The 19,266-nt window shown below is 39.6% G+C and overlaps 1 protein-coding gene across 13 annotated transcripts in view; it reads left to right on the top strand.

The window, feature by feature from the left end:
- Positions 1-19,266, top strand: part of ST18 (ST18 C2H2C-type zinc finger transcription factor) — a 262,346-nt gene that overhangs the window by 136,969 nt on the left and 106,111 nt on the right. For 7 of the 13 annotated variants that reach the window (XR_006060829.2, XM_042254197.2, XM_042254201.2 and 4 more), the window contains exons 1-2: positions 696-791; positions 8,323-8,401. The gene's annotated coding sequence lies outside the window, so the exon portion shown is untranslated. Of the gene's footprint in view, positions 1-695; positions 792-5,542; positions 5,674-8,322; positions 8,402-19,266 lie in introns of those variants that run through there. The other 6 variants (XM_060393402.1, XM_060393403.1, XM_042254200.2 and 3 more) reach the window with 3 other exon arrangements.

Here is a 19,266-nt window from a genome sequence, read left to right as displayed (position 1 = left end):
TTGTGTTTACCAAGCCTGGTGGAGGCCAAGTGACAGGGCTCCCGCACGCTCTCCCCCTGTATCTTGAGGCACTTTTCTTTTCAGTATCTGTGCCTGTCTAATTCGTGAGCTTCTGTGAAGCAAGCACAGGAGGGTACAAGGCCTACAGGGAGGAATTACACCTAATTACTCAAATAATTGCTAGGCTGTTGCCTTCTTAGTCACTGAAAATAATTTCCAGGTCCCTGGCTTTTATAGATAGTCTTCTGGAGGCAGGAGGACACAGCCCCCTTTTCAACTCAGCCCATTCACTCACAAAATCAGAACACTCGAGCCTGCAAAATTAATAAGCACCACTTCCATTACATATATTTTAGGTTGTTGTTGCCGTGGCGATAAAGTCAGGGACATTGAATCTCCTCTGTTGAGCCATTGTTATCATCCCTGGCCATCTGCTGCCGAGGAGTGATACTCCATCTCATTTGCATGATGACTGATATATGGGAGGTTTGGAAGGACATATGCCACGGCAATCATGTGATGAAAATTAAAGTGAAAGTTTTGGGCCCAGAGCCGAAAAAAAATCTGTGTATGCGCATGAGGCTGTTGATGTGCAAATGTGAGTCATATTGAGAAGGTCTGAATAGGGAGGTGTGACGTAAAGAGGGGACACAAGGCAGGTGCTTATCTCTCGGCAGTCAAAGGCACTGGATGTCATATCATGGGAACTACCTTCCAAAGAAACAGCTTTAGTGTTTCCGTTCAGCACACAAGGGAGGAGAGAAATATAAGTTTTGGAAACGAACAAAAAAGTAAGTTGAAAACTTTGGAACTGCGTTACTGCTAGCATGGAGGTTTAAGTCACTCAGCATTTTAGTAAGTTTCTGTGTTTTAAGTCGTCATGTTGAGTTTTGTTCCTGGGGGAAAAAATGATACCACTAAAGGCTGAAGTTTGGAAGTATGTAGATGGTTTTTGTGATGTTTGTTTGGAACTTCGGTTTCTGGTTTCTGCTGTGGTAGACACTTGGTCAACATTTTAAATGCCCTCTCTGTCTCTCTTTTTTAAATTTGTGCAAAAAAAAAAAAGATTTTTGGATTTTCATGGAGAAGGATTTCAGAATAAAATATCTTGGTGCAATTGCATTTATACTGCATCAGTATTGTCTTTGTTCATATACATTTTGAAATGTGCAAATTTGCAACAGAATATTTGATATGAAATGATACTTGGTACACTTCTTTCTCTGAAACAAAGTAAAGTGAAATAATTTCTGAGATCACAAAAACTGTCCTTGAGATTGCAAATCTGACATCTCACTAGGATGGAAGAAATCTTTTCTGGGGAAGCGGGGGGCAGGCGGGGGAGGGCTGGTAAATGGGTTGTCAGCACAAAAATATAGATTATTTTTATTAACAAATTACCAGTATCAAAGATGTTCCATATTTTTTTGGAAAGTCAGAAATTCCAGTCATGTTTACACATAAGGGAAAGAGTTTGTCTGAAGTCCCAGAGATATTTAAAATGTTAAGTATGGTCTTTATAATCTTGTCTTTAAATATTTAGAGAATTGAATCAGAGTAGCCTTCTTAAAAAATGAGATGGTCCATTTTTTTTATAAATGCAGATATCAGAAGACTCTTTAGAAAGTTAAAGAGTGATATTAGAAAAGGCTGAAAAAAGAGACAGACTTAATATGAACCTTGAACAAAATTTTGCTGAAGGATGAGTTCAATGAAATATTATTAAAAGAGAGAAAAATTTCAAATACCTTGATAAACAGTCTTTTGCCTCATGTTCCTTTCATCCTAACAAGGCATTTATTAAACATGTTTTGATACATGTGGAAATAATAGATGTCTCCTAAAGGGGTATAGTGAGCTTTTTCTCTTTCAATTTCAAAGAACAAAGCAGCTCATAGGCAAAGTGTATAAAATAACTTCTCCAATATTTTTCTTAATGAAAGTGGCTTATTGTCAGAAAAGTTATACCAACTCTTACGTTATGTAATAACTAGCACTGCAAAACTCAAGAGAAGAGAATTGATGAACAAATCTTAAGCATAGTTGTGTACACTATCTTTATATTAGGGAAAAAAGTAAATAAGGACCAGAAAATCATCAAATTCATAGTCTAAAATAAAGCTGAAATTAGACTTTCCCTAACTTTTACCCTTGCAAATATCATCTGCATATTATCCTACTTTTATGCATGTAACCTAAGATTACCCGTGATCTCTTTTCTCCTTATTCTAAATATTCAATTACTCACTGGTGATTATTGTGGCCTTCTTGGCTTACTCCAGTATTAGATTAATATAGATTTCTTGTGCCAAATTAGCGGAAATCACTGTTGCACATAAGAGTGATTCACTCTTTTTTAGTTGTATTTATGTTATAGAAGCTTCATCATTTTAAGCTTAAAAGCTTTTTTATATTTTAAATTTGGATATACTGTACCTTGGAGAGTATAAGGTAGTTGTATTTAAAACCTTTTAAAGTACATTGGAACTTTTATGGAGATTCTAATTTAGTTATGGTTAAAGGAGTCGTCTTTTTTTTTTTTTTTAAAGAGTGGCCATTGCTATTCTGCTATAACATCAACCAGTAAGTTTTAAAGTTTCTTGGTTCTTCTTAACTTAGACATTTTAAGTGCACATGAAGAGTGGAGATGCTCGGAGCTGTCCATGGTAGCATGCTCTTTAAAAAGTTAGATGTTATAAAATGTATATCTATATACTCTGTATAATTGGCCTTATTACCATTTTAAAAGGTCAGGATTAAATTCTTATTAGGTAAATTAACTGGGTATATATAGTAATTATTTGCAGATAATGTAACAACCTTACTCTTACAATTCAATTGCAAAACTTTAAGCTTCCATAATGTAATAAATCTTTCAGTTTCACTTTAAAGTGTTTATGAGTAAGTAAACAAAAATCATAAGCTATTAGTTATGTAATTATTTAGGTTTACATTAACAGAAAAGCACAGTGCAAATAGTTTCCATGGTAGTAGGACCATGCGAACAAACATCAAAAAATGTAACTTGTATGACTTTACTGCTCTTGAAATTAATTCCTGTCCTTATGTGACCTGCCATGTCTGCTATAGAAATCTAAAAGATCATAATTGTTTGATATGAAATGCAAAAGGAATAGTTAAATTGAAAGTTTAACATCATGCAATTCAAAATCCCAAGCGGTATATAAACATTAAAAGAAACTTTGGACTGCTAATCCTAGGAAATGAGTTTTATGGATTGAATTCAACAAGGCTTCAGAAATGGTTCCATCTGCTGCCTAGCAGCTGGTGAAAGGATAAATTTAATTCATTAATTCATTTGGAAAAAAGGATCCGAAGTAGTAAAGACTTCATTGCTCATAATGCATAGAGGTGAAAACACAAACTGAAATCTGGTCCAATTGATCATCCAAGATAATGAGCCACATTTTGTCTTCCCTTTTTTGGTAAAGGTCTTAGTGATGGAGTCAATACGGTGTTGATTTTTATGAGAATAACCAATCATTCCCAATCATTTCAATGATAAAAATGAAAAACTCGGGGAAATTTAATGTGAGTCACATTTTTTTTAATCTAGGGAACATTAGAAATTATACATGTTCTCATTTTGTGTGTGTGTATACATGGATAGCAGTGTGTGTCTATGCTTATAGTAATACCTATTTATTCTCTAAATCATATATATTCTGAATCATTCCAATGAACTACCTATATTAATTGACATCCTCCCATTTGTCAAAATATTCAAACTTCCTTAGTCTTTAAGATTAATGTAGGCATCCTTCAGATTCAGAATTCATATTTACTCAAAAGTTACAAGATTCAAAATGACACTTGTTTTGTTTTCTCCTCTTTCTACACTTCAAACCAGTTGCTCCAGCCTCTGTTTTTACTCACAGGCTGCAAAGGACTTCAAAGATAAAAAGTTGTACTTGAAGTTGTCTTTTCCCAGCATCTCTTCTCTGTTAATCATGCTGACGTAGGACATGGAAAAAAGATTCAGTTGGCTGCATGGCACGGAACTTACTTAGTATCTTTAAATAAAAATGATAGAGGTTTGATGCTCAGTTTCTTGAATTGTTTAAATTTAACTAACATGGTGAGGTATTGAAAAAGTTAATGTGTTTGAATTCCCTTTAACTGATAATCATAATCATATTGGTGGGTCTTTTTCCCATCTGCTGGCATTTTAATGGGAGCGAGTTTTCCTTCAGAAGTGTGGTGCTCACCTTCCCAGGAGAGGTAAATATGTCCTGGGTGACAGTGAATTGATCACCATAGAGATAAGGATGCTCCTGACCTGCTTCAGAATCAGCATCCGTTTGAGCCTCTCATTTTGGATGGTGATTTCATGAATGGTTTTTGACTATTCTTTCTCTGTGGCCATAGCTCACTGTGGTGGGTTTGTTGGATTTGCTCTAAAGGTTCTGTTTGCACCCTGTGGGTTGGGTTAAGAATCAGGGTTTATGCATTTACTTGTACTGTTGCATTGTTTATACAGCTTTGGTTTAGTTTTGATCTTTTTTTTTTGCCTTTTTTTTTTTTTTTTTTTTTTTGCCTTTGAGGCTCTTCCACAGTGTCAGCTGCTGACTGATAGTAGGAAAAACGGCCTCATGGTGTGAATGAAAGGGACCTAGCGGTTGGTAAACAGAGATAAGGAATAAATAGAGCACAGGCAGAAGGAGATAGTTCTGTGGGCGCCCAGACTGCTGCCAGTCTGTTCAGGGGAGAGGCAGAGCCTGCCTTTTCCCAGATTAAATTAGTGTGCGAAATCTCCAGTGACCTCCTCCGCTTCTCCCCACACTCTGCGGCCAAGCTGAACAGCCTCTGCTGTAAAGTACTCGTTTTATCCAGGGACTGGCTGGACAATGGAGCTCTCCCTGATACTTATGGACAGCTGTCGTCATTCACCGTGCTGTCAGCATTTCATTTTTCAGAGGAGTTAGAAGGGTTTCTACCTTGTCACGGAAAGAGGGCAGAAAGGCAACTTTGCCAGTCCTGAGGCTGCTCGGGCTGGTGGCGGGGGCGGGCGGTAGAACTGGGGTGGGGTGACACGAGGGTCCGGAGAAACTGTGAAAGGGAACAGTGCTTTTGGATTCTGCTAATGTGATTAAGTGAAGGCAGAAATTAAATTTCAAATCTGGGGTCCTTGCTCAGAGAAGATATCTTTGATGCTGAAAGTTCTTTTTTTCTTTAAATTAAGGTCCCCCATTCCAACCAGAGAATTCATCTATGCCTGCCCTACCCTTGTTTTGGCTAAATATGCATGCATTTTATTACCTGCGAGTAACCACCCTTAAAACAGTGAGACTGCAGTATACCTCGGGAGTCTCTCTCTCTCTCTTTTTTTTTTTTTTTTTTGTGATTTACTGCAAATATATTCAGCATTTGACTGATTAAATAGACCTTCGGCAACCTTGAGGGTCACTGTGTAGAGTATGTACATAGAAAATGCATCAGCCCATTGTACCCTGGCAGCTAATGAGATTGGTCGTTAAGTAAATGACACAAAGCCCACAAAAAAAGCTTAGCAGCTCACTAGAGTATCACAGAGTGTCCCTGCACACCACACAACGACACAAACACTGGACTACCCTGGCCCACCCCTGCTTTATTCTACATCACTGCTTCCCTGGTGTCAGCATGAGAGCAGAACAAAGGCAGGAGGTGCGGGTAAGTCAGTCTGGCAATTAAACCCCAGGGAGAAGTTGAACAAATCTTAGCCTAACCGTGGCGAGGCAAGTCCGATTCTCGACAAGTAGGTCAGAATGAAGGGGTTTTGCTATCACTTCTGGAAATGTTGCTTCAGTGATCAAAGCTCTTCTGTGGCCATTCTGCTCGTTTCGTTTTTGCCATTTCATAAAAGTTTTTACATTTCAAAGTCGAGTGCCCTCCAGAATGCAAGGGGACTTGAATTGGAAAGGCAGGCTGTTGGCTGGAGGAAGGGGGCTTTTGCGAGGGATGGCTGTTCAGGTGTGTGTGAAGGTTTGAGAAACTTTCAGATGCATGAGGTAACTTTGATTTCAGTTAGTCCTGCTGCTTTTCAGGGAGGACGGAAACCGGGGTGTGAATGGGGGCCGTGAAGTTGTTACTTGTCAATATGAAATTGTCCCTTCCGCTAGAATGTATTTACATGTGTGAGATAACCATTTCCTTGATCAGTATCTTAAAAATCAATCAATCAAACACAACAGAACAAGGAGATGAAAGCTGCTTTTTGTGTGTGTGTGTGTGTGCATTCCACTTCTCTTGAATCCGCAAATAAAATCATTGCTGTGATTTTGTAATGTTGAATAGGATTAGTGGTTATTTGCTTGCTGTACTTGGGGAGAAAAATCTAAGCTCTCTGACACTGAGCAGCACGGGGGTACTGTATCCCTTGAAAAATACAGTTAGTATTGAGCTCTAACATTGCAGGATCCTTTTAGAGAAATATGGCAACAGGAAGTTGCCGGAAAGTCTTGTCTGCCCTGCTGAAATGTCTGTCTGCCTTAGATGTGTGTACTCAGAGGCTGTTTAGTTCAAGAGAGAATGACATTGTTACACGGCATTCAGGTAAATTCAGTATTTTATTCTAAGGACTGTCAGATAAGTGGATTGTCGATGGTTTAATAAACCCTGATGCTCTCATTGAAAACATTTTAAAAAGTATTATTAAGTGCGATGTTTTAAAATAGTTGGATTCGTAATATTGTCAGGATTCAATTTTTGAAGACATTGTCATTTAATACTAGAATAGCGAGTCATCTGTTCATGAATTAAAACTCTCCGTGTTACACAGAAACTGGTTTCTAAACTTGCATTACTTGCCCTGAAATATTTTTATTTATATAAGAATATGGAAATATTAGGATATAGAGTGATTGCTCACTATTAGTATTCATGGGAGATTCATAATAGAAGTTTAGAATGGGATCTCACTGACCCAGAGGTCACATGCTTTTTTTGTGTCTTGAAGTACTTTCCTCTTTCCAGTGTGTTCCCAGCATTCATTTCCTTTATGAGTCATTTAAGACTATATGTGGACAGTATATAATATATACTATGTATTATGAACTCTCAGTATTATTTTTATAGTAACCAAAATTTAGAAGGAAATAGATTTTGTGAAGAAAGTATCTAACAGTGTCTTGTAACAGTTTCAAGTAAGAAAGAGTTGCTTTGATTTTACTCAATTCAGATATTTGGAATATGGCATCTCATCACCAGGCCTTTAATGGGGTAGAAATTGTGGAAAGCCCAGGTGATCTGAAAGTGGCTACAATTACCACTAACAATTCTAGTTTAAGGCAGAGTTATGCAAGTTAGGCAGTCAGTCTTTTGGACATTGTAGATCCATGAGGTTCTCTTCTTGTACTGAACATTTTAAATTTGAATCTCATGTGGTATAGTTTATTTTTTTCTGTGGTTGCTTGTGTTCATCATGTTAACACAGGAATGAGACGTTCAGAAAACACACAGTCCTTTCGGATGGCTGTACATGTCTGACTCCTCTCCTCCTCAGTGCAGATAAGGTTGGGCAAGCGGGCCCAAGTGTGATACTCGCATCACTGTGGATAAAACCAAGTGGGATTGCTTCCACAGAAATATAGTTGTCACTCTTCCAAGCAAAATCGGGCTGTGTTGCAATTGAGACCAGAGGGCCTGGGTCATTACTTTTGCTTTATGGGAACTTGTTTGCATCAGGATTGGTCCTGAATTTAAGAGATGTTTTTAAAAATCTAACTATGAAAATACATGAAGAAAATGCTTCTACCTGCTGTTTAACTTTATTCTTCAAAAAAAGAGGGAGGAACTTCATTTCTGCTGATAGAAGGAAACTTTGTGTTATTGAACTTTTGTTCAGATTGATTTGAGAGAGAAGTGTTATAAGTTCAAAGGATGGTGTGGCTTGCTGTGGGTAGTGCAGGGGGCTCATTTCCAGTCCTAAGGGAAAGAACTATGACCTGCTTGCTGGAGATGAGGCTGTCTGAGCTCCATGTGAGTGGCACAGAGTCACCCGAGGACCTGCTCTACTCCCTTCCCAGGTTCATGTGTTTGAAACCTGGTTCTTCCGCTGCCTAGATCTGTGCTCCTGGAGAGTTATTTAGCTTTCCTGGGCCTCAGTTTCTTGGTCTGTTGGATAGGGGGTGGGGGGATAAATCTTGCTCTTGTCATAACTTCTGTTAAAATTAAGTAAGGTGATATAAGTATTTAAAAGCTTTTCCTGCCTTAACTTTCCCCTGGAGCTTAAACCAGTAGGTGGACCTGACAACATCACATGAAGACCCCTTCATGCTTGCCTCACCAGTACAGAACTCTTTCTCATGTTTTCACTTTCAGAGCCCTCAATTTTGTGAGATTCCTTGAAAGATTGTGAAAAGTCCATTTTACGTGGCTGTGTGCTCATACCAAGTCTAAGGTAAACAAGTTAAAAATATCAAATGTATATTGATATATGTGATTTGATGGGCTTCTTATGCATAGTTTTATTAATAGCAATTGAATGTATATTAAAATTTCATTACATTTGAACTTCAATCTCCTATAAGCAGAAATCCTGAATTTCATTTCATTTCAGAAAAGAATTTGAAATGAAATTCCGTAGTTCATTCCCTAAGTTAAGTACTTAATGAAAGCAAAGGTCTTTATCTACTGTTAGGATTACTCCTCATTTTTTTTAAACTTAGTATCTTTATGTTTTGTCCCTGTGGGATTTATTTCATAAGGTTTCTGTGTAGATTATTTCTTATAACTGATACTTTGATTTGGTGAAAAATTTTTCTTCTTCAGGGACGTTATGATTGGAAAATATTTTATTCCATTAACTAAAGAAACTTGAACCTAGTTGACTGCTAAATATTTTAAAATTTCATTCTAGTGAACTCTAAGTGTAGTATCAAGTTGATAAGCTTTCAGGTACAAATTTGTTACTTTTTTGATTTAAGTCTTCAGATTGAATTGTAGAAATACTTGTTTTGCTAGGGTTTGACCTGTATATTTAAATTACAACTTAGAATTTTGTTGCTAAGAAGAATTTCTGATCTTGTGTACCTTGTGTCTACAGGTACTCTCAAAAATGTGAATGCATCCAAAGTCTTATTAGTGACTTATTTATACTAAGTAGTATTAACTACAAAAGTATAATAGCTTTTAAAATACAATATTTTAATTTATTTGACTTACACAGTATAAATATGAAGGAACAGAGGTACTTGACACAGTTTATGTTCTCCAAATATTCCTAAATACTGTTGGTTTGTCAGAGTAAAATATGTATTAATTGATATGCTATTAAGATGAAAAAATTACCCTTGGTATTCTGTGAAAAACGTTGGCATCATGATTTCATTGCAAAACAAGTCTACAAATGGAGATGGTACACTTTCCCCAGCTTTTTCAAAATTTAAAAGTAACAAAGACAGTTTCATTTCCTAAACTTTGAGTTTTCCCATGAAGGAAGCATGACGCAAGGCCACTGTGTAAACCTTGCCTCATGCTTTTTTCAGGCATGCCCTGCCTGTGTCCAGTTTCTATATGAGTGAATGCACACTTGGCTTGAGACAAAACTTAGTTGTCTCGACTTAGTGTTATGCAGAAGCAGACTGAAATGAAATGGTTAATTATTTAAATAGAATAAACAGTATTTTCATTCCTGGCATGTAGATTAAAGAGAATAAGAAAACAATAAATGAGAAATTTTGTTACTGAAAACCTAATTTGTCGAGGAATACCGTCAGCTAGGAAGATGCATGAGTGTGCGCTCTTTTGTTCCTACAGTATATTTGGTATGAATTAGAATGAAGGTATTTACCTCTTTTAAATTTTCTTCTTTCAAATAACAAACAATGGTAGGGAATTAGTCTTAACATTTCTATTCTGAAGGGCAAGAAAGGGGTGAGGATGAAATATGCTCATGAAGAAAATGAAATCAAGGAAAGATTGAGGCTGACAAAATGACTACTCTAGAAAGGGGGCAGAGATTCGAGTACACAACCCATTATGTATCCAGCCCTTGATCTTTTTTGTGTGTGAAATATACCAGTGTCTACCAAAAGGGTTAAAGAAAATGCATTCTGTTGCATCTGCTTACTAAATCCCTTACTTTAGTAGAAATTCAAATTTTGTAAAGATTATTCGTTTTATTGATGCATATAATTATAATCACAAGCCATCTGCTGATTTGGCAGGCATGGTTAAAATTCTCTAACTCTCATAACCTTTCAAGTACAGTGCCCTTGGGACTCTATTTCACTTTTATATTTTGGAAAACATGTAGGGACAAATAAGGGCGGTCATCTACAGAATGTCAGGCCTGAGGAAGGGAAGGAACAGAGGTGGGGTACTGCAGAGGGTATTTTTAAGGGTAGAGGAAGTCATTTTTCCATTTTCTTTTTTTTGCTTTTGACTTCATGAAGGATTATCCTAGTTCTATGATGTATTTAGGAATTTTTTACCTAAGGATTAAAGCTCTACCATTTTACTCCTGAAAGGCAGGTTCTAAGTCTAAACAAAACAAATAAAAAACCTTTCTGAATAATCCTCACATTGGTTTTCACAGGTAAGTGGAATGCATTTCACTGAGACTTTTTGACCTAATAGAATATTCCACTGGTTTTATTTTTTCTGAAATACATTCTGAATCACTTCCCAGCCATCGATTTCAGATTGTAGGACAGTTTGTGCATTTTGATATAGACCTTTGGTTTGAAGGTCAAATTTCTAAGTGTTTTTGTAGGAAATCTCGTGCTGAGTAGACTTCGCATGGCAGGAATCTTCTGGGGTCCCTTTTTTGCTCCCGTGAACATTTGAAGCTTGGTGATGTCCCATGCCTGCTTCCCTTACTTTCTTGGGACTGTTTCTACATAATGGGACCTGGTGAACCAGGAGACTCCAGCAGTCAGGTTTTGTGGTTGGAGATGTATCTAGGCCGTATCTCAGCAAGACGGCAGGCGAGCCGAGGGCGACGCCAGCAACTGTGGGATCCAGGACTTGGCTTTGTCGAATGATGGAAACACACATTTCCCTTCCCTTCCCCACACTCACACATACTCACACACACCTGTTAAGTCATTGACCCAAGGACTATTTCTTAGGTTTGGCCAATAGGAAAAGAACTTCTGGTACAAACGTTGTATATGTGACAAGGATGGTATCTGTGACAGTAATAACAAAGTGATCATCTTTGACCTTCACTGATGCACGCACAGGACCGATGTGCCAGCCCTGTGTTAAGCCCCTCGGTTATGCGATTTATTATGTTATTTATTACTTGTAATATTTCCCTCTGTACTCCTTTTTGTGGATAAAACAAATGATATTGAGACCCATACCCAGGGGCTTTCCTGGAGGTCAGCAGCAGGATCGAGGCTTGAACCCAAATCTAAGTGTTCCCCAAATCCATGCTCTTAATTTCTTTCTATGCTGTGTGGTCTCTGGGCGTGGAGATTGGGGGAAAAACATTGTCAGCGACAGTGTCAAGTGACACCAGATCCCATGGACTTTGGGTTCTACTCACAGCCAAATATCGTTAAGTTGTTGAATGATCTTGACCCAACAACTTGCTTTATTTTGATAACATCTGTCATATTCATGGTTGGGTGTGGTGGGTCCTTTTCATTGCCTCAATTCTGTAACTCGATGAACTTTTAAAAAATGAAAACATCCCCAAATTTGAAAAATAGTTCACAGACACGTATTTTAATATACCTGCTGCTGCTGCTGCTGCTAAGTCGCTTCAGTCGTGTCCGACTCTGTGCGACCCCATAGACGGCGGCCCACCAGGCTCCCCCGTCCCTGGGATTCTCCAGGCAAGAACACTGGAGTGGGTTGCCATTTCCTTCTCCAATGCAGGAAAGTGAAAAGTGAAAGTGAAGTCACTCAGTCGTGTCTGACTAGTAGTGACCCCATGGACTCCAGCCTACCAGGCTCCTCTGTCCATGAGGATTTTCCAGGCAAGAGTACTGGAGTGGGGTGCCATTGCCTTCTCCGTGATATACCTAATACATAGATATTTAGCAGGCCATAACCTGGTATCTGAAGTAGCCTGCTCTGAGAACTATAAACATTAGCACATCAAAGTTTACACATTTAGCCAAACAGGCAGAATCTTAAGTCTGTGAGCGAAAGCACACACTCACCTGGAAACACCCGATCATTAAATTCCTCCTCTGAGGATGTTGATGTTGAGCAGAAGACAATTATTTTGACTATGATAACACAGTGCTGACTTCATGCAGGCCGCTATTTTGAATCCTTTGCAGCTATGAATTCTTTTAATTCTAAGAACAACCAGAGGAAAAGTCCATGAGTGAGGTCTGCCATCATCCCTTTCATAGTGAGGTGACCGTGCCCTGGGGACATGGATGAGCCTGCCCAGAACTCGGGGCTTCAGAGCAGAGCCTGGCTGACCCTGTTTGACACTGTGGCCTCAGGCAGCATGGGTTACACAGGCAGCCACTGTGTTCTCTTTCTCTTTATGGACTCGTTAAGATTTCACTTGCTTAAGAAAAAGGGACATCGATTACGGATTATGAATTACATGTAGATTCATCATAGTATTTATTTTTGCATTTTAGATCTTATTTAAGCAGTTACTATTATAATACTCAGTTTCCTTAAATTATTATAGAAGATTAACCCAAAAACATTGTCTAATCTTTTGCAAATACCATGTTGAAAATATAATACTGAGTAAGAAGAGTCAAGTTAATGCGATTTGACAAAAATCCTTTAGAAGAGAAGCTGTATTTAAAATAATTTTTCAGTATCTAGCGCAGAAACTTTGAGAAGTGTGTTAGCTTTAGCTCTGGTGCTGAACATCATCACATCGAAGTTATCTAGCACAGAAACTGTGAACATTGTGCCAGATGCAAAAGCGTTTGTTGGAAATAAAGAATCTAAGGATGAAGAGTTTTGATCGCAGTGAAACTCTTCTAGGTAGATACCACGTCAAGTTCACAAATGATTAAAACACTTTGTTCTGTTGGATATGATTTAAGATAGTGTTTGTATTTTATAGTTTCCCAGTGAAGTAAAAAATGTAAATATCACCACTGCTGCTTCTGCTAAGTCGCTTCAGTCGTGTCTGACTCTGTGCGAGCCCATGGACGGCGGCCCACCAGGCTCCCCCGTCCCTGGGATTCTCCAGGCAAGAACACTGGAGTGGGTTACCATTTCCTTCTCCAATGCATGAAAGTGAAAAGTGAAAGTGAAGTCACTCAGTCGTGTCTGACTCTTAGCGACCCCATGAACTGCAGCCCACCAGGCTCCTCTGTCCATAGGATTCTCCAGGCAAGAGTACTGGAGTGGGGTGCCATTGCCTTCTTATTCAGGCCCTCGGTTGACCAAGAAATAGTGATGTGACTAGAATTTGCCAGGAGTTTAGACGATGGATGTAAGTCATGCTACCTGCCCTCAGGGACTTTGTGAGCTGGAGTGGAGCACAGTGGTGTGGTTGAAATCACCAGCCTTGGCTGGGTCATTGTTCATGTGATAGGGAGGTTTCCTCGTGGCCACATGCCACTCCACTCTGCCACTCGTCCCTACTGTATGTGGGCCCAGAGCACCCACCAGGCCTAGTTGGTTCCATTTTCCCCTAGAAGGTAAGGTTACGGCCTAAAGAATAGAATGACTGCTTTTGCTTAGCTGTGGCCTCAGGGGAGACTTCTTTGAAGAGCCATTTAAAGAACCTTGAGTCCATCCACTGACCGGCTTATTGAGAGTCTGCTGTGCTCCAGCATTTTGGATATAGACACAAGGACTGTGAGATGCCATACCACAGCAGGCAACACGGGCAAGCTGACATTCACAGGCCAGCGGGGCCCGTGCTGTGCGGGAGGCAGGCCCAGAGCACAGGGCTGAGAACTGGTCAGGAGTTGTAAGCGACAGCCCTGTGGCTGGGACCACAGTGAGGGTGATTAGCGAGGTTAAGAGGTTCAGAAGGAGGCTATTTAGAGGAAAAGCTGATAAATGCAAGACATCAGGCAGTGATATTGAGTATCCAGTTGATCCATGGATCTGAGATACAAGAGCAAGATCTGAGAGGGACATTTGGATGTGGTTTTCGAGGACAATGTACGGAGTGCAAAGAGGATCAAAATTAGCAACACCGGGGAAGATCAGTGTGGAAAGGTAGCAAAGAGGAGCCAACGAAAGAGGAATGAAGAGAACTGGAGAAATTTGAGAATTTCTCCAATTTGTAGAAAACAAGGGTGTAAACAACTTGCTCAGAAAACGGACTGACAATGCTCTGTGAGATACACTGAGTAGGAAGACACTGGTGATCTCAGCTATGGACACTCAGGTTGACTCAGGGACCGGGAGCCAGGTCACCACGGGTCGTACTGGAAAGTAAGGTGAGAACAGAAAGCCGCTGGGAATTTTAAAAAGGTTGAAGAACAGAGTCAACAATATATAGAGGAGAAATATGTTTATATACTGAAGAGAAGGAACCAGAGGTTATAGAAGGCTGAAACAAAATATGGGTGAAAAACAAACTTGATCAGGCAGGAAGGACGTGTGGTGGAGCCCCAAATTGGGAGGGAGCACTCTTCTCTAAAACCAGAGAGAAAAAGAGACAGATGAGGAGATGCAGATAACAGGGTCTCTGTACATGGAAAGGTGAGACCTTGGGACCATTCCAAGTAGATAGCCCCACGTTTTCTGTGAAATTAAGCAGCAAAGTCCTGTATCAACTCTGTGTGGAATAGCTTTAAACTCTAAGTGCCTTTAATATGTTCTTATTATTACATTTACATCATATTAAAAACGAAATGTTCTACTTCACTCCTAAATGTTATATATCAAGGATGTTGGTACCGAAACTCAGAAGGAGGAAGAGAATCAGAGGAGCAAGGGCTTTGAGCGGTCCTGGAAGATGCAGGTGGTGAGGGGAGGGGATCGGAGTGTGTCCCCTGGGACTGAGAAGGAGGAGGTGAGCGGGAGGGGCAGGCGTTGGCTCCTCTGCGCTGAGGACTCGTGAGGACACTGGGAGGCGTGGGCTTAGATCCCAGGAGGCTGTAGACCCACTTCTGTCCTGTATCTGTCTTCTTTTTGTATTTTTCCTTGATTTACACTGAAGATGGACCTTTAGCCATTTGCCTCTTTTTCTCTTTCCCGTCTCTGCCCCAGACAAGGTCCTCCTCCTGGGACCCAGGTGAGTGCCACAGCCTGGACACTGCTCTCCCAGACTTCCATGCCTCTGCGCACGGCTGTCCAAAGTCATCTTTATCACACTTAACACAAAATGCATACTCCTCGCTATGCTCTGTATGGCTCCACCTGTTTTTTCGAGTAGCTTTGTTGAGATATAATTCACATAGCAAACAACTTACATATTTAATGTTACAGTTCAATAGTCAGTATGTTCAGATTTACGCATCAGTTTTAGAGCATTTCCCTTTCCCCAGAAGAGGCTCTGCATCCCTTAGCCATCATGCTCACGTTCCCTCTGCCCCAGGCTCCAGACAACCACTTGTCTGCTTGTGTTTTTATAGCTAAGCCTACTCTGGAGATTTCATCTAAATGGAATAGCATTGCATATGGTCTTTTGTGACTTTTCTCTCACTCGGTATAATATTTTCAAGGCTCATCCATGTTGTATCATCTATCAGTGCTTCACTCCTTTATACTGTGGAACAATATTCCATTGATTGGATAGACCATGTTGTATTTATCCACTCATTAGTTTATGAACATGTGGGTTGTCTCCTCATTTCCATTGTTTATGAACAATGCTTCTGTGAACATTGATGTACAGTTTTTGTGAGTGTGCACATATGTTTTTATTTCTCCTGAGTATGTACCTAAGGGTTGAACTGCTGGATTACATAGTAACCCCATGTTTAACCATTTGAGATACTGCCAGACAGTTTTCCAATGCAGCTGCACCGTTTGACTTTCTCACCAACATTGACATTCTCACCAACAGTGTAGGAACATCTTATTTCTTCACCTCCTGACCAACACTTATTATTGTGTTTTTTTTGTTATAGCCATCCTAATGGATGTGAAGTGGTATCTCATCATAGATTCGTTTTGTATTTCCCTAGTGACTAATGACGTTAGACATCTTTTCATGTGCTTGTTGGCTATTTGTACGTCTTTGGAGAAATGTTCAAGTCCTTGACCCATTTTCAGTGAGTAGCTCATCTTCCTATTATTGAGTTGTCATCTTTTTTTGATATTCTGGGTAGAGAGCTCTAACTGCTTTCGCCACAGGCACAGTTCTTGTACTTTGTTTTAAATGAGCAAAGATTACAATTACTTCAATTTAAAAGACTCCCCAGCTTCTTGAGTACTTTTGCATAGTACTTATCACTGCTTCAAATTGCAGTGTACATTCATTGCTTCCTTTTCTCTTGGTTTGGCTCCCAAGAATATAATTTCTGTCTCATCTAGCCCCGCTTCTCCCTCTGCTCTCTCACGACAATGAGAGGCTATTGTGATTAAACACATGTACCTTTCAGCAGATGTCCAGTTCCCAGGGCTGCTTCTCAAGGGCTGGGTGACTCTGGGCAAGTATTTAACTTCTCTGTGTTTTAATCTCCTCATTTGAAAGACAGGAAAAATTAATAATCGATTTGTATAGTCATTATGCAAAATGAATTAATATATAATGAAGCGTTTACAATAGTATTTAGCACAAAGAAATAAAATTTTAAAAGTCAGCAAATATTTTTGAATGAATACTTAATGAATTTTCCTACTAACAAGGAAAATGTGCTGTTAAGTTTACAAAGATTTAATCAGTTTCATCAACACATATCCTCACTATGACCAGGAGAGGTTTTTAATTGGGTACCAACTACCTGTGGGCTTTGCATGAAAATTGATCTCTGTGGGGATCGTGGAGTTTTACAGAATTTCTGCTGTGTGCCATGCCTTTTATGAGTGATAGCTCAAACGTCTTCAGGGCTCTAGAGGGAGGTTCTGTTATGGTACATTTTTAACAGCTGAAGACCCTGAAGATCCGTTAGGGAGGTTAAATGCAGTCCTGAGATCACAGAACTAAATTCAGGTTGGTGTCACCACTTTACACCTGCCACCTTTGGTTGGGGCTTGAGTGTCCCTTCAGCTACGAGCATTTCCCAGGTTATTTGTCACTGTCTTTCCCCACAGACTGATTTTATGATTTTTACCATATTTCATTGTCTCCATAATCTTATCACTCATCACCGACTTTCTGAACATTCTCTCCAGGCAGTTTCCAATAAATGATGCAAAGAAATTCCCATTTTGTGAGCTCTGACTCAGTTGTGGGTCTTTCCAGGATTTGCTCAGTGAAAGACATACAAGCTCTACCTGCCATTTTAGCCACAGCTACACGGCAGGAGAAACCTTGGCATCATACAGGGTCTTGCGCATTAGCTCAACTTAAAATAGGAATAATGACGTCAACCCCCTTAGGTTGTTGTGAGATTTAACTAAGATAATATGACCATGAGATGCCTAGTCCAGTGCATGAATTGGTGTCCAGGTATGACTGAAGATGGCGATTGCTAAAAGCCCCCTCTGATTCTATGTTTACCTCTTGCTTCCTGCAGATTGCTTAAAGCACCCTCCACCATTCCCTACTGCCTCTACCTAATTTAGAGTCAGCCTATTGCTTGGCATATTCATGATAAATAATGCTGTGTTTCTTCCATTGCCTCAATTTTATTTCATGGTATCTTAAGAACTGCCCAATTTAGTTTCTTTAGGCATTTGTAACACACCAGTCACTCCTCTGTTTTTAGCATATGATTGAATTGGCTATGACAATCCTTAAATTTTAATACACCCCCACTTGGAGTTAAAATCAATAGTTATATGTATTAAGGTAATAGCAAGATTGCATAATGTTTTGGGTACATTTTAACTTGCAAATTATTTTTAATTTGTAAAGTTGATCTTAGTTCACAAGTAGACTGTTCATAAGATTGTTATTTTGTACATCCCTACTTTTCAGATGTAACATTAATAATACAATAATTGACTTTAAGCATCATATGTACTAGTCTTAGAAGCTGATCTACCCTGTATATTTTCACCTGCATAACTTTTTGCTACATGCTATGGGTACTTTCGTATTTTATCTTTAGATATTATTTTAAAGGATACTTTCATATTTTATCTTTAGATATTATTTTCTCAAAATTCATATCCGAGAGGCTGTGCCCTGATCACAGTTCTCTGTTTCCTTAATAATTAATTGGTCAGCAGTCTTCAAATAGTCAGCACTCTCACTGGGTTTCTGGACTCTGGAGGAGGCAGAGACAAGGTTGTCCCAGCCCTGTGGGAGCCGTCAATAGGTGGGTGGTGAAGAGCATGTTGAGGGTGACACATGATGGGATCAGGGGCTGTGATCGGAGTAGGCATGGCTTCCTGTGGGAACACAGAACCACACTTGGGAGGAGGAGTTAGAATGTGAGAGGAAACCCATCGCGGTTCCTGGAGGCCAAGTCTTCATTTCACTAGTGTTCTTGTTGTTCACTTCGGAATCACAGTATATAAATTAAGGTTTTAAAAGACGGATTCTGTAGTTCGTCTAAGGAATTTTCTTCTTACACACACTTCTTTGGGAAAAATTTAATGTCCTCCCAAAATATGTAGTGTGTTACCTCTGACAGAAAACTAACGCCAAATTTCCTCAGTAATCATCTACAGATAGTGAAATGTGGGGGTCGAGAGAAATTAGTGGAAACCAATAGGGTTCTGGAATTGGATAAGCGCAGGACGAAGTGCCTGATGCGAGCTGTCCTGGTCTCTCTGGAAAACCAGATGTTCAAATGACCAGAGGCTCTTATTGAGTCTGATTCATTATAACTCGTAAAAGGCACCCAAGCAGAGATGTGGGTTAAGATCTGGACTCTCACAGCAGTCTCGGCTGTAACAGCACTGTGCGCAGCCGAACTAGATGCGTAGGACAGTAGAGGAGAACTCTACATAATTCTCCTACTCCTCCCCTCTTCTCAGACTCTGTAGCTCATGTTTGTGCTTCTGCAGGAGAGAAGTCATCAAACCCAGAACCCTCAGGTTGTTCTCCTGACTCACTAAGAAGTAAACTCAGCACCTCCATCTCCTCAAAGACTTTCATTTCATCACCTCTTTGGTTTGTGCAACACAAACATTTGTACTGTGAGAGGGGCACACACCTCACACCCTTCTCCACTCCCAGGAGTACACCTGTTTATATGAATTCTTCCCCCTTTTTCTCTAGAAGAATAAGTGCTTAGTGAGGAGTTGAGTAAATAAGTTAATGTGTTCATTTAAAAATGCTGTTCTATATGGAGAAGGTTGGTTATA

The sequence above is a fragment of the Ovis aries genome, chromosome 9 (assembly GCF_016772045.2).
Source record: "Ovis aries strain OAR_USU_Benz2616 breed Rambouillet chromosome 9, ARS-UI_Ramb_v3.0, whole genome shotgun sequence".
In the NCBI taxonomy this organism is placed as follows: Eukaryota; Metazoa; Chordata; class Mammalia; order Artiodactyla; family Bovidae; genus Ovis; species Ovis aries.
The sequence above is the reverse complement of the archived record's forward strand: the minus strand, read 5'-3'. Positions and strand labels throughout refer to the sequence as shown.